General features: G+C 41.2%; 1 protein-coding gene and 1 non-coding gene across 9 annotated transcripts in view; both read left to right on the top strand.

Annotated features, from left to right (window-relative positions):
* The window catches only part of FOXP1 (forkhead box P1), a 586,392-nt gene that overhangs the window by 204,038 nt on the left and 365,968 nt on the right, over positions 1–16,386 (top strand). For 6 of the 8 annotated variants that reach the window (XM_059940183.1, XM_059940180.1, XM_059940179.1 and 3 more), the window contains exon 4: positions 8,771–8,866. The exons of the other annotated variants lie outside the window; for them this stretch is intronic. The gene's annotated coding sequence lies outside the window, so the exon portion shown is untranslated. The remainder of the gene's footprint in view (positions 1–8,770; positions 8,867–16,386) is intronic. 8 annotated transcript variants of the gene reach the window in all.
* Positions 13,605–13,677, top strand: TRNAG-GCC (transfer RNA glycine (anticodon GCC)). Its single transcript has one exon. It is a non-coding gene; the product is annotated as a tRNA-Gly (tRNA).

Below are 16,386 nucleotides of genomic sequence, written 5' to 3'. Positions count from 1 at the left end.
CTGTTCTCAGGCTGCAGATGAGGGGACCCAGTTAAAAGCTACAGCTCAGTGCCGATCCCGTGCTGATGAGAAGCTGGGTCTCTCGACCCTATTCTAAGTGCTCTATCCTCATGAGCTTATGGGTGTAAAGAATAAACAAAACCCACTTTGTTTTTGTTTTTTTGTGGTTTTTTTCGAGGGATCATTCTGATATTTATAGAAAGGAGGAGACAAATGAATATTTAAGAAGGAATAGTGGTGCGGTCTGTGAACTGCCTCGTTTCTCCTGCTATTATTTTGTCAGATAATTTAGAAAAGCAATTTGAGTGTGACTAACCCACTCCTTTCTCCCTGTCGGTGGAAGAAAAACAAGTGTTTTGTCTTAAGTTACACCGTTGAGACACTTAGCAGGGGGTAATGGCGTTCTTTTATTTCTGTATTAGTCAATGTATTTGGCCTCATTTTTTGGTTTGGAAGTCGTGATACTCCCACGTTGTATTTTTAAAGTCATTGTAGAAGACAGAAGATGGATTGTTTTCAGGCCCGGTGTTTGTGTTTGTCTGTTTTGACCAAGAGAATCATAGAATCGCTCCCTTCACCCTCCACCCAGCCCCGCCTCCCTGGTTAAGTTCTGCTCATCTTTTTAATGTCTTAGGCTTCCAGATCATTTCTAACATGCAGCCTTTTCTGACCTGTTGTGCTTAGGTCACATCTGTGTGTTCATCTTTCCCACTTGCTTGTATTGTTTCCTGTGGGCCTCATGAGAGCAAAGTACTCATTTGTCATATCTGGCCCAGGGTAATTACTGAAAAAGTTAACCGTCACGTGAATGCTTTCCCTCTTAATTGATTAGTCATTTGTCACTCTATCAGCAACCATTTATTGGAAGACATGGTGGTAGGTCTTTTCTAAAAGGGGATACACAGAATATCAAGACATGGTCCCATGGTGGAGACTAAGCCAAAAATAAGTATGTATTCAAGGAAATCCTAATGAAGACTGTAATAAGGTGTAACGTATATTAATCAGGATGTGTTGTGCTAGCTACTGTGACCAACAACCTGCAAATTTTGGTAGCTTAACAATAGAGGTGTATGTCATGCTCCCTTCATGTCTGTATGTGCCCATGGAACCTTCTCCATCCTGTATTTGCCACGAGAACATGGGGTCTCCACGGTCTCGGGGGATGAAGAACAGGGAGCGCAGTTGATTTTTTGGTCAGGCTTGGAAGTGGTGCACCTTGCTTCTGCTGCCATCCCATGGGCCAGAAATCAGACACATGGTCCCAACCTAAGAGTCAGGAAAACAGGGCAACATAATCTTCCTGTGTGCCCAGGAAGAGGAAAATGAAATGGCACTAGTTATCATGTGACAGTCCCAAACAATATGTTGCTTTGGTTTGGGCCACTGAGGTTTGATCACAATGAAGCATAGCGCCTCCTCTTTTTGTAGCTGCTCATTAATAAACACCCTTGTTCCCCCAGAAATCAGGAAGAGCGATAGTCCTCAGGGGGCCTTGATTTTTGCATGTCATGAGGCAGATGTCTTTCATTTCATTCCCAACTGAAAGCCCATCTTCCTGTGGGGTTAGGCAGGGTGATTTGTTGATGAGCCAGCTGTGGCTTGCATATGTTCCACTGTAGGATGGAATGTTCTACCCCGAGTGCGAGTGTGACTGCACACAGATTGGCTTTCCCATGGTGGGACCTCGCTGTGTTCTGCATTTGGCTCTCCCTTTCTCTCTTCCCCCTGGAGTGGACAAGTTTGGAGAAAAGAGTTTCCTGGTGGTGAGAACCAACAAAATCTCTCCCACTTGTCATTGTTGTGGGCTTGCAGACAACCCTTGGGCGAATGGGTATGTGTTAAGGAGAAAACTGAAGTTGCTTTTAGGGCTTAAGTTTTTTGTGTACTCATCTCAGTTTATTTCTATCCAGAAGATACCATGGGAAATTTATCGTGATACATTAAGTGGAGGAAAACATATTAATAAAGTGTTGACGATGCCTATTTTTTTTTTTTTTTTGTAAAAAAAGATGTTTCTTCCCCACTGTCTTCTTGACCACGGTGGTTCTCAAGAAGGAAGCCGGAACCTTCATCTTGTCCTCAGTCTTCCTTCCTCTATCCTTTTAGCTCAGTACAGAGGCCCAGTGAGAAGCTGAGCAGGGCCAGCGGAGATGTGTAGTTGAGCTGGAGGCTGGAGAGATCTCCAGTGGCCTTTTAAGGGCCAAGTGCAGGTTTTGATCTCTTTCCCTGAGAGTACTGGGGCGCCATTGAAAGTATGCAAGCAGGGAGTGAGAGGGTGAGTGCAGGGTGAGTATGCGTGTGTGTGTGTGTGTGTGTGTGTGTGTGTGTGTGTGTGTGTGAGAGACAGAGATTGACCGAGAGAAAGAAAACAGTGATGAATGATGACTGCCTTTGCCGTGTGCTTTTTGGCTGGTGGGGAAGAGCCTCCACAGCAGAGAGTGAATGTGGAGACAGCATAACACCCTTTCCTCGCTGACATGAGAGGTCTCCTCCCTCTTTCTGCTCAGAAGTTACTTGTCAATCGGGAGCTCACCATCCCCGCTTCAAAGCAGCGTAGTGCATTGGGGTAAATATTTATGAAATGGCAAGCTTCCTTGAACAAGATGTATTTTGTTTTTAAGGAGCCGATGACTCAGAATTGTTTTAAGTTACTGAAAGACAAAGTTATTGTGTGCCATCATGGGAAAAGGAAAGAGGAGAGAAAGTGCAATTTTTGCATCAGGCAACTGATTTACAGCTCTAATCTACAAGCGATCAAATGCTTTCAACAAAATTGTTTTGTTTTTTTTTTGAAGGCTTAAAGTATAAAAATTTAATTTATTTATAGAATCTCATTAAGAGGACTTTTTAAAAGTAAGGTGAACTATTCAGTTGCTTCAAGGAATGTTAATTGAGTGCGTGAGATGCTATAACACCATGTTTGGGATATGAGAGATGACACGAATCTCTGCTCTCAAGACTCTCCTGTTCTGAAAAAGAGGCAATCAAAAGCCATTAATAAATGAGTGTCAGTAAATGTACAACGAATGTCTTCTTCTTTTTGAAGTTCAGATAGCTTTTTCAGATTCTATAACCGGTATTTGAGAAATTGCTTTGTTTTAGAAAATCAAAAATACAAAAAGTTTGTAAAGAAAAATAGCAGCTAATCCCATTTCCTCCAAGGCAAACTCTCTGTCCATTTTCTTTTTTTTTTTTCTTTTTTGATGCATATGTTTAAGAGTGTACTTTAGCTATGATTCTTCTATCTTGCTTATTTCATGTCGCATCATAACAAGCGTCTGTACACATTTCCCTACTCCTGGAACTATTTTTAATGGCTACAAAATATTCCTTTGTCAGACTGGGCTATCACTGACTTGCTTTTTTTCTGTTGGGATTGACATTTTACGTAAAACAAATTCATACAATTTATCCATTTTATGTCTCAAACCATCTTGTGTACTTCACTGTTGTAATAAAACATGAATGGGGAACTGAGATTTTTTTAAAAAAAGCATTTCTCTGTCTGTATTACGTCTGTGAGCTTTACCACCCGCCCAAAAAAAGTGAACTAAAACCTTGTTACAACAACTTTACATTCTTGGGAGAATGACGGGAGAATATATTTGATGCGTTTCTTCTGGCATATTCTATCTTTGGACACATAGCTCCCACTCTGAAATTGGTTGATAAAGAACGTCCTCCAAATCCAAGAAAGCTGTTTGGTTCTAATGTGGGGAGACTTTGTACCTGATTTTGAAACTTCTAGAGGTTGTCATTTTTTGCTTCCAGCATTCACTCCTCCAGTGACATTTTAAATCTACAAATTATTTATTTTGCTTTACTTTTTTTTTTTTTTAAGAAGTATTTATTATAAGGTCACTTTAAGGTGACTGTTGCCTCCATTACCTTAAGACAGGGACTTGATTTTGCTGGCTGAGAAAAAATCAGCTTTTTCTTTTCATTACAGTGTTACTATTTCCCATTATTTAACACATGAGAAATCATAATGTGTTATGTGTCAGTATGTTAAACCCCCCAATCAATTTGCTAAGGCAGAAGGTAGCAAATGATGGTGGTGATCATTTTGTAACATATAAAAATATCGAATCACTATGTTGTTGTACACCTGAAACTAATATAATAAGTCAATTATACTTTCAAAAAATGGGGGGGAGGGATGAAATTAAAAAAAAAAAAAAGTTGGCAAATTATGGCCCTGGGGCCAAATCCAGCTCACTACCTGTTTTTGTAAATAAAGTTTTATCATAACACAGCGCCCATTTGTTTACTTATCCCCTTTAGTTGCTTTCCTGCTGCAGTGGGCAGAGTGGAATAGTTGCCACAGAGAACTTAACAGCTGCAAAAGCTGCAGCATCTAAAATATTCACTGTCTGGCCGTTTACAGAAAAAGGTTGCCAGCCCTTGTTCTAAAATATGACCAAAGTATAGTAAAACGCCTTATATATAGTTAACAACCATTGCATTAAGAATGTAAAAATGTCTAAAACATTGATTTCTCAACAATTAATATGCTCTCAACATGCATTTTTTTTTTTTTTTTGGAAATGTGGCTTTTTTTTTTTTTTTATCACCAGGAACATCTGCGACACACCCCCTTTGTTGCTGGCTTTTCAAAACCTCTACAGAAGTTTCTGACATTCTACCGATTGTATTGTAACTTGACACTTTCTCCTCATGCTTTTAATTGAAAATGTTGTATTACATTTTAGAGCATGTCATGGACTTTTTTCTTTTCTGAGCAACAACCAAAAACGTTTGACTTAGAAATAAGCATTTCCTGTAGAATTTGGGTATTAAAAGCCAAGAGGCAGTCAACTAAGAAAATGTCCACCGGATCTACATTCCCTGGCGTCGGCTCGTATTTCACTCCTTAGAGGCTCAGTGTTTTCATCCATAAAATGGGAATCGGACCGCCTCACAGGGCCATGTGAAGATAAAGTAAGGAAAGATACACCTGACATGTTTTGGGAACATATTAGCTGCCTGTTCCCTTTCTTCTTTCTACCCTTAGGTTAATTAGAGGAGCAAACAATCACAAGTATAACGTATCTTCAGGGATTTTTCCAAATTTGCAAATTTCTGTATGGTGTTTCCGAAATTCAAGTATAAGTTTGGAACCAGGTTGAAATCAGAAAGGTCTGTGTATTTGGGTAAGAGATATAAACTGGCAAATGTAATCAACATTCCTGAGTCTCAGAGGCTTAACTTAGTGCAGGTGTACTTGTGAGGCACCTCCGTCTGGTGGCTGGTGGGGAACAAGTGTGGTGGTCTGCTCCACGTGGTATTTCAGGGACCTTGGCTCATTCCACCCAGTGACTCCACCATCTTGTAGGACTTGGAGTTCTGCCCTGGACCTCTGAGCTCACAACCAAGGGAAGAGAGAGGGCATTAGGGTTGGGTCAGAGGCTTCTGGGTCAGGATGAAAGTAACATACCAACTTCCATCTGTTTGGCCATAACTCAGCCGCAAGGACCCACCTAACTGGAAATACATCCCAGCTGTGTACGCCCAGGAAGAAGGAAGAGATCTGATGAACATTTAGCGAGTCTCTGCCACAGACTGACCACATCTTCTTGGGTTATTATGGAGAATACACGCTTACCAGGCATAAATGGCACAGAGATGCCAATAATCTGAGAACCTGTCTTTAACAGTTACCCATGTAAATAACATTTGGAGACAGTAATGCTGGGTAGAGACAATTAATCTGTATACTTGTTTAAATATATTTTAAAAATTAGCCTGTGATCTGAATCTGCTTCCCACATGTTGTGTGCCATTTACATACTTTGGCATTCTAAAATCACAGATCTATCATAGAGTAAGTTTAGAGATACATACTTAAGAAATGTTGCATTCAGTGACATTTTCATTCCCAAAGTGGTCTACGTGGACTCAGATTTATTTTGCTATTCTGTAAAAGCAGAAGTCATACACAGTATTGAGTGGAATTTTTATCCACGAGGGCAGATAGGACGTTTGTTGAAATACTACCATTGTTATTTGATTCAAAGTGCACCTCTTACAATGAACCACATCAGGACCGTTTTCAATTTTTTAATACCTCTCATGGATCTAAGCACACCTTTTTTAAGTTATTCATTTTAAATTATGATTATATGAATATTTTAGGATTATAATCACCATTAAATGAAGGACAAAATTTATCATACCAAAATAGAAATTTAATTTAAAGTAGAAAGAACTTGATTGCAAGGTTTAGCAGACTAGAAACAAGACATATAAGAGCATATTAAAGAAATTTTTAAAAAGACCCTCAGTAGTACAGATTTGCAATAGATTTGGAAAAAACACAGTTGCGTTCAGTGATGTTTGTGAAGATCATATTTGAGACAATCTCATCAAAGATCAAACTTTTGTAAGATTGAAAAAGCACACTAAAGCAAACAAACCTTTTGGTCATTCCATGGAAAAACTAGCTTCAAAAGAAATCTTCATTCAGTACCATAAAGTTGGTGAAGTTTATTTGAGATATAAGTTGCTCTTGGTCAAGAGTCAAGATTGTATATGGCCATAGGTGATTAAAAATATCCCTTTCACTTTTCTTGGTATTCACAGCATTTCCTACCACCTGTCACTTTGTCCTTGACGAAATTTGAGACCGAAAACAAGTTGACAAGGATGGTTTCCAATCAGTTGTTCCTCATTTTTTTCTCGGGTACTCCTTTGTTGTATTCGAGTTCAGATTTACTATTCATGAGCCACAGTTTAATCAGTGACCATATCCGACAAATGGAAGCTAAGCGCTGGTTAGTATGTTGAAAATAAACACGAGGGCTCCCATTAATGTCGCTGTCTGAATAATTAGTTGAGCATCGTGTACCGAGCAGCGGCGAAGGCAAGCTGGCTTTTCACTGGAACGACAGGCTGACGGCCACGTCCTGGAGTGTGGTCATTAGTGTGTCCCACCATCAATGTCATGTTACTGTGTCAAATTAGTTAGTGCCCCCTTAGGAGAGATGCCGGACCTACAAATTATCCTCCCACATCCCTGGAAACCAGTGTTTGCGAAACCTGCGATCAAGTGTGGGCAAATTATTAACACGGCTCATAAATTAACTAGTTTACAGGCTTATAACATTTTACAAGTAGATAATAAAGGGTAGAAAAGTTTTCCGATCGCTTTGCCCTGATGTGAGGGCTGTGATCTGCCGACATTTCCTGGAGGAGCCCACAGCTGATAGGGTTCTGAAGAGGAGCATACACATGGAGTGTCAGAACGAATGTTTGGAAAATGTAGACTCTGAAAGGAAGCCAGTGTAAATCCATTGGAAACAATATAATTAACTTCGTTATCTCATTGCTCTGATAAGTCCATGACAAGGGTCCTCTTTCTTGTGGTGGCAGTTGCTCATTAATGAGGTCACCAATTAAGTTTGAACTTTGCCAACTGAAATTACCTGGAAAAATATTTTTGATGCATTCTTATCATGCTCTTAAGCTGCCTTGTTGAAGGAGAATAACGCTAACACAGCATGTTAAACTCATGTAGGAATGACGATTCTTAGGCCGTAATGTATTTGACAAACAGTTTACACTCACATCGATACCTGATACCTAGAAAACAGAGTGTGGACCCATCTGTCCTGAGTTTATCTCCTATCAAGAAAAGGCACCCACTTAACACTCTGCTGAGCCCTGGTAGACAGACACCCCGTGTAGTTTCCGGAGATACACGACTATTCAAATCATAAAACTTCATACATCTCCTTTTTGGTTTCAACTTCTCTGTCTGATTAGCTTAGAATACACGTACACTCATGGAGTGTTGTCTGAGTTTACTTTTGCAAGGGAACAACACACACACAGGGAAGAGGTCATGCTTTTTGTTCATCCTGCAGTTCCATTTCCCTATCTCACAGCGGGTCCCTTCTGTCATCTTCAGGGCTGTACAGGTGTCATTATCATCTCAAGGATCTAAAGGCCTGGCATGTAAAACCTTGCTGCTGACTGCTATTCACAAAAACTTCCTGAAACTGCTTGAGGATGAGCTGACTTGTCTGTCAGCAACTTCAGCTTACTTGGCCTTAGATTTGGTAAATAACTCGTAACCCAACTAAGCCATGAAAACGCATAGCCTCAGCACACATGAGCACATGCACAGGCTGATTGTTTGCACGAGGGGGCTGTTTCACAGCCTCCTTCTGCATTTGAAACGCAATGGAAAAAGAATTGTAACCTTTGGGGAGTAAGATGTTGTGTTTGCCTGGCAGGTGAGATAGCTTGTCTTTTTTTTTTTTTTTTTTTTTTTTTTAATAAGGTGATGATGTATGTGTGTGTGCGTACACGTTTGCGTGTATATTTCCTCCGGTCGCTTGTACTGAATGCATTGAGAGAGACTGAAGACCGAAACCCAAAGGAAAATCTTCACTGGGCCTCAGGGATCATCTTACCCATATTTCTCAGAATGAGATAACATTGTAATTCCTAGAAGTTATCCTCAAAAGTAAGAAATGTTGGAAGTTAAGGGAACCACACTTCCTAAGTGAATGACAGTGGCTTCAAGAGTAGCAGTTTTACTTGGCTCTGTAACATCTTTGTACTATAATTGTACTATAATTCTATAACGCTGAACTCAAATTACTGCTAATTCTAGAAGGGAAAGGACAAAATAGATACACAGATACATGATTATATATTGAATGTAAAAGCACTGCGTCAATAAGGCTTACGTGAATGTGTTACTTTTGAGGCAATGCAGTTTGCCGCTTCACTTAACCTCTTCTGTTCTTTTTGCTTTCAGTGTCTCTCTGTGTGTTGCAGTCCTGTGGCATTATGCATGCCCCCAACCAGTGACCTCCAGACTTTTTATGGCTGTGAGACACGTTAAAAGTTCAGGGTGAGTGGCAAACAACACTTATATTGTGTACCGATTAAAAATTGCCATCCACCTTTGCAGGTGACACAATACTGGATATAGTAATCCCTCAGAAGATAATGGAATGCCCCATTATCAAGCATGAGTTCCAAAGCCAGCAGGAATAGGTTTATTGCCTTCCACGATAGCTTTATGGCTTTTCGGAGCAGGATTTGTAACTTGGATCATATCTGTGGAAGGGTGATCTAATGAAGGGTTGGCAAACTTTGTCTCTAAAGGGCCAGATGGTAAATATTGTTAACTTCATGGACCATAGAGTCTCTTGTGTAACTAGTCAACTCTGCTGATGTAGCAAAAGTAGCCATAGACTACAGGTAAACAAATGGGCGTGACTGCATCCAATAAAACTTTAGTTGCAAAAACAGGTCGTGGGCCATACGTGGCCTAAAGGCCATAGTTTGTGGACCCTGATCTAATGCATCAAAACGGGACAGATGACCTGGAATCAGGATACTTCACCAGGTAGCAATCCCCCTGATATTGAGCAAACCGTTTATCAAGAAGAAATGGGAATAAAAAAATAATGCCCTTTCTATTGAGGTAGGAGTAGGCTGTAGTTGTAAGGATGAAACAAGATACAATGTACAGGGAAGCACTTTGAAAATTTCGAAACTCCTTACAAAGGTAATGGATGTTGTACACCATTATTATGGTTCACCTAGCGGAATATACCTCCTTCACCCTTTTAATCACATTGGGTTTTCATGAGCTAAATGAGTGTGAGGGAAAGCTCTTTTATTTTCTAAGTCATGTGGTTTGGCTGTACGTTCCTTCTATTCTACAGTTGATGGACAAGCTGTTGAAATGCCTCTTTGGTATCAAATACAGATGAAGGGCTATACGGGTAGATTATGGCAGGCTAGAGATCAAATGCCAATACAGAACTATTAAATTTCCTTTAATCATCAGATTCCTAGAGTGTTTTCAGATCTTCCACCTTTAAAATAGGCCCTAATAAATAATAATGCTTTGGATGTCTACAAGTGTGTTTGAAATTCACAAGCCTTGCATGTCAAAACATAGAGACAGGTTCAGCAAATATGCTTCCCTGGGCTAGTGGTACTAATTAAGGAAAGTCATACTTAAACAAACAGCTTGGTGAATAGAGGGGTAATCAGAATCTCAATTCATGAATTCCTAGTTTGGTTTTTTTTTCTGACAAAAAATAGTAGGGTAGTCTTTAGATATGTTTTCATGTCTTTATGTCATTTAAGAATTGTTTTCCAGTAACAGAGATGCACCTATGTGAGTTTAAAAAAATTAGTTGTGTGTTCTCTCATAAAAGATGTCTGGGGGAGAGCAATTTGCGCTTTCTGTCTTTATGCTCTGCTTGCCTGTTTAGGTGTTGCTTCATTTTCAAGGTCACATTATGGCTGCTGGCTCTCCAGCCACTGCTTCTACATCCTGAAAGGAAGAGGCGAAAGTACAAGGAACAAAAAGAGTAGTTCTCCCAGCTGAGGAAGTCCTCTTTAAAGAACTTTCCCTGAAGTCTTCCTCAGTGGCTTCTATTTACATCCTTTATCCACCCCTAATATAAGGGCATCTGGGAATTGGATCCTTAGACTTGAGAAATTTGTTGTCCCAGATAAATTCCAGATTCTAGTAGTAATGAAGAAAAAGTGTATGGTTATTGAGCAGCAATTGTGGTTACTTATATGAAATCATGCTATCAGTTTTTCTTCCATATCTAATTTTTATTTATTTTGATGAATGCCTTCTTTCTTCGATTGGTTTGTGTGTATAACGTCTTATTTGAATTTTACATGTTTGAATTTCAGCTTATTCAATTCTCAGCAGAGATACATATCTCAGTAAATATTTTAGGACCATAATATTCTTACTAGAAGTGCCATGGCAAATCTGAGAAAGAAATTTATGTCTCATGAGAACCATCAACCAAAATTTAAACTCCCAGATTTTCGAATGGATTTTCTCTCCTCTGGATGGGAGATTTTGTTAAAGCCTGAGTACTAGCGTGAGGTCCTAGGACATACAGGCCCGCACCCAACTGTGGTGTTCCCAGTATGTGTGAGGGCTGCCACTGATGGCTTTGAACTGTCCCTCAGAGACTGGACAGTGCTGTCTAATCTGCATCTCTGCTTTGCTCTTCCCCATATGTCTGCTGAAAGCTTACTTTGGAGGGTGGAGGAGACAAGTGAGCCACTCCTGTCCAGTTTCTCTATTCCAGATTGGCCTGTACTTTATTCTTGTGAAAGTTACCATCCCACAGAAGAGACTTCCCTTTACTTCATAATATAGTCTCTGCCTATACCAGCCTGTGATAGATGCTCATGAAACATGGTAGCCGATGCATTCACAGACATTTCTTGAATGCCTGCTGTAGATGTAGGATAGCAATGTGGGTAAGAGTGTCTGCGTTGAAGTTAAATCAGCCTAGATTCACATTCCACCTTTTCCATTTACTGGTTGAGTGACCCTGCGTAAGTTACTTAACCTTTCTGGGCCATGACCTCCTCATCTGGGAAATGGGGATACAAATAGGAGCTAGATTCCTATAAAGAATTACTGAGATAATGCCTGTAAAGAGCTTAGCACGGTTCCTGGTAGGTAATACATGTCAGCATTGTGCCATGCACCCTGGGTGATGTGCTGGAAATCCCCGTCTTTGAGGAGTTTTTACTATCCTCTGGCTGGTTCACTGGTCATTACTTTACTGGTAGACAATGTATATTTCACAATCCATTGCTCCTCGCCTGGTATTCTGTTGGAAGTTTAAGTAAAGCCCTGGGAGGTGTCTTTGATGCCCGTCTTCAAGGACTCTGCAGCCACGTATACAGCTGGACAGCCCGGCTAACAGGACTTAGATCTCTGGGTCCCATTTTGACGCTTTCCCCTGAGAGGCAAGCAGTTCTTTCTTTATTCCGTTTTTTTACTTACTCAGACAATGGGCCTGCCTGGCAAGCAGAATTCACTGACTGCTTTCAGGTTGGTATTGCTGATGATAATCTGAAACTCAGTAGGGTTTCACTCATGCAGGCTGATGCTACATGAGGTCGGTCTTGCCCGGCCTCATCCCGGTCCCTGCCTCTGTGCTGAGTCTGCAAAGCAGCCCCTGGTCCCCACACGTCTTCTTGGGACTGGCCCTCAAAGAACAGTGTCGTATGCACAGAGAAGCTGCCGCGTGACTGTGGCAGAGATCGTCAGCTGTGCTCATGGACGGCCCCAGTTGGCGACGTGTCCCAAAGATTGAGACGCGTTGGCGACCACTTGACCATGGCTGTCTGTTGATTAGTCGACTCTGTGGAAGTAGTGGCTTGAAGGAGTGGCTCTTACTTTTTCACGAGACTCTTGGAAACTAAATTTTTGCTCTGTGGTTTCAAATATTTTATTTAGACACTGTTACTGTGCTCAGATGCCTTAAAATCTTGCTTGACCATGCGATTCTCTGCCTGGAACAATTTTTGTGCTTCACAGAGCTAACCCCTTCTCATCCTTCATTATTCAGTTCAAATATCACCTTCTTGGGGTGGGCTTCCCTGACTACCCCCATTAAAGATGATTTCCGTCTTCCCCTTTTTAACTCTTAGCCACCCAAGCCTCTTGTCTGTTTCACTTACTACAGCTTCTGTCACTTTCTGAATATACCTGTTAACCAGGTAATAAGCAAGAGGCAGATCTGTCTGAATCAGTGTTGTTGCTTCCTCATGGCTGGCAGTGCCCAGTGAATAGTAGGCAGGCTGGCAGTCAGTATTTGTTGAAGGAGTCAGAGGACATTTGGGATTTCCCTGTGAATTTCTATATTTCATGGTACTAAGAGGACTGCATCTGGGTGAGAGAGTAAGAAAAGAAATAAAACCATGCACATCACCTTTATTATAGGAATAGAATCCTGCCCTTGGGTTTTTCTCTGGAAAGCTTCCTCTCTACCTTGTACAAGTCTTTGATACTCTGTGTGTCCCATCCGGAAAAGGTTATACATCATCAACTTCCCCATGAAGACAGAATCATTTGCCTTTTGGTTCTAAAGCTTATGGTGGGTGGTATAAGTTAATTAAGGATGTTGGATTCCAAGCCCAAATCCCAGCACTCTCATTCCCTGGCTGTTTGTTCTTGGACAAATGACTTTCTCTCTTTGGTCCTCAGTTTACTTAACTGAGGCAGGGGAAATAGCGTGACCTAAATAAGCTCGTAGTGTTCGTGCAAGGGTTAAATGAGATGCTATGTGTACGGTGCTTTGCACAGGATCTGGAACAGAATAACGATGCTCTTGATTCAGGAAGATCAACAAAAGGGTATTGGGAAGCACACTGACAAAACCCATAACGCACTTTCTTGTGATCTTCATTTTAAAGGGGGCAAAGATGGCGAAGAGCCTGGATTCCCTATTAGGTTCGCTCATCTCATGCATGGAATTACCTTTAAAAAGTGGAAAATGAGCGAACAGTGGGATGAGCTGTTTTATATTTGTTGTTAGCATGTCGAGTGTTGGATGTGAGGGATCTGTTTCAGATAAGGCCAGTGATAAACCTCAAATGCTGGGATGGCTCAGTGTTTGGAGCCCAACCCACATGCAAAAACACCTTGGGAATTTGGAGTTCAAGGTCCTGCACTGTCCTTACGCCGCCTGGCTGGGGAGATGTTTCATCCTTAAGTAATCAGAGCTCATTTGATCTCCTGCCTCACAATAGACCATGTTTTAAGTTGCCTGGAAATTCTAATTTTAAAAAAATTGGGGACTTCCCTGGTGGTCCAGAGGTTAGGACTCTGCACTGCCAATGCAGGGGGCCCGGGTTCGATCCATGGTCAAGGAGCTAGATCCCGCATGCATGCCACAACTAAAAAAAAAAAAAAAAAAAAAAGAAGATCCCACAGGCGGCAACAAAGATCCCGCATGTCACAACTAAAGACCCAGTGCGGCCAAATAAATAAATATTTTTAAAAAATTGTACCCTTGATGTATTGGTCCTGAAAATTTACATATCTCTTTTTTGAAAGAAAATTCAAGTCTGTATGGATTGAAAGGAGGTAGATATAAATATCTTTCATTGTGAGTTTTTATTTCTTTCACCTGCTTAAGGTAGAGGGTCTGTTATGGTTGCTACGTTGTGTTAGGTGGGGCCTGGTTGAACTGTGCTGTTCGTTGTGCATTTGCTGTGTGAAAGCCCAAGCACAGAGAGGGATTTGTCTCTCTCTCTATCCCACAGCTTTTGGTGGTAAAAGATGAACTATATCAAGTTACATACTCTCATTGACATGATTTATGGAAGAGCTAGGGTTATCTCAGAAATTAAAAGAGCCATTAGGGGCCTCCCTGATGGCGCAGTGGTTAAGAATCCGCCTGCCAATGCAGGGGACACGGGTTGGAGCCCTGGCCCGGGAAGATCCCACATGCCGCGGAGCAACTAAGCCCGTGCGCCACAACTACTGAGCCTGCGCTCTAGAGCCCGCGAGCCACAACTACTGAAGCCCGCATGCCTGGAGCCGTGCTCCGCAACAAGAGAAGCCACCGCAATCAGAAGCCTGCGCACCGCATCGAAGAGTAGCCCCCGCTCGCCGCAACTAGAGAAAGCCTGCGCGCAGCAACGAAGACCCAACACAGCCAAAAATAAATAAATAAAATAAATAAATTAATTAATTTATTCAAAAAATGGCTTTTACCATTAATTTTTGTTGATCTATAATTTGTAGCCTGTAAGCTTAATAAAAAGCATGAGTAAAATACAGTTTAGGGCATCAAATTTGGTTCCTAATGTCCTATTCAGAAGCAAAAAAGCTGAAGTTCAATAAGTAGGAGTTAAGTGAAGCAAACGATTCAGGAAAAACCTTTATTAGACTCATAACAGCCCTCGGAGTGGCAGAGACCCAGCTTTTTTTCCATCTATAAAAAACATGCAACACCCCTGTCTCCAAATACCATTTCAGAAACGAAAACAATAATCACGAAAGGGGAGAAACAGATCCGTGTAATGCGAGACTTGATTCGTGTCGTTTACACGGGAAGCCTGACAACCTGGATCACCACCCATGCAGCCGTCTTCTCAATATCCTGATGCCTGAGCATCAGCGGGAAAGATTAGGAACGTTCCAAGGGGTTTTCTCTGATGTTTCGAAATGTTGCTGCATTCAGTGCGCCTCTCAGGGCCAGGTGAGTCTGGTTATGATGTGCTGGGGCTTGAATCTCTCATTGCCACTTCTTAGGGACCATAAGTCAACCTTTACCCTGGGTGTTCACATCGAGAGAGACCGTGCCTAGTCTTTGTCCGTTTCTGTCCCAGATCATTTGTTACCGGTGACACAAATCCATTCCTTCACTTCCAGCCCACTTCGTAAACATGATAATTTTTTAAAAAATTCTACTAGAAAAGCATGCATATGGTTTTCTATAGTTGTATATGCCTAGAAGAACTTGCATTTCATGTTACCACCAATCCTTGTGTGTGTAGTTTACCCCTTCTCCCTTGCAAGTAATGAGAGAGAAGAGTAGAATTTTTAAAACCTATGAAAAACCTAATCCTGAGAAATTCCCAAAACCAGCGGTGAATAGAAACACTCTAGTTGTGAAAAGTCTACCCTGTAATAGCTGCCTTTAGTGGGAGTTTACATATTAGCTCACAACAACTCTATGAGATGGGTATGATTCAAAAAAGTCCATTTTATAGGTGAGGAAACTGAGGCTCAGTGAGGTGAAATGATTCCCTCACACTTCTCTGCTCATTAAAAGTAGAGCTGGGATTCAAACCCAACCACTCTTGCTCTGGTGCCATGGCTCCTAACCACTGCACCATACTGTTTTCACCATGTAAGCATCTTCCTAGGGTGTTGATTTGCAAGCATGGTTTTGTTTGAACATACATTTTTCACTCTGGGGCTGCTTGTACGCTGCGTGTTGAGACTTTATACTTCAGTGCCATCTAGCCAGCTCTGTTTGATCTTAGTAGCCTTTTTCAAATGCTTTAATTCTTTTTGCTAGTACAAGAGCTTTAGGAAATAAAAGTAAGTCCCGATGTGATTCAGGACAAGGACAGCCACTTAATTGGCGTTCTTTGGTCTCTAGTTGGACGTGCCTGTTAAGACGTTTTCTCTAGATCTTTGAGTCATTTTTCTCTGGTACATTATTCTAATTAACCTCATCTCTGCAGCCCTCATTTTAGTTCGTGTTAGCCTCTGACTACTCAACGATTGATCTGTTCCGCTCAATCACCTGTGTCGAAAAGTGTGGCAGGCGAGAGGGTCCCCTTCCCAAAGCAGCAGTCCTGTACCTGGGACATTTTCCCAGCAAGCTGGTTTAGTTCTTGAGATACATTCACCTGCAAGGCTTTTTATTTACCAAAGTGAAGATCTGGGTACTTACAGGTAACACTGGGTAGCAAAGTTAGAAGATCTTTGGTTACTTGGTCAATGGAATTCCAGATTCATAAGCTGTATGCCAAGGACTTTGACATTCAAAAATAACAGGTAATAGGTTTTTAAAAACATAGTAAAATATCAGGCTTGAAAAAAATATAGAAAAGCCAGTTGCA

The sequence above is a fragment of the Balaenoptera ricei genome, chromosome 11, assembly GCF_028023285.1.
Source record: "Balaenoptera ricei isolate mBalRic1 chromosome 11, mBalRic1.hap2, whole genome shotgun sequence".
In the NCBI taxonomy this organism is placed as follows: Eukaryota; Metazoa; Chordata; class Mammalia; order Artiodactyla; family Balaenopteridae; genus Balaenoptera; species Balaenoptera ricei.
The sequence above is the reverse complement of the archived record's forward strand: the minus strand, read 5'-3'. Positions and strand labels throughout refer to the sequence as shown.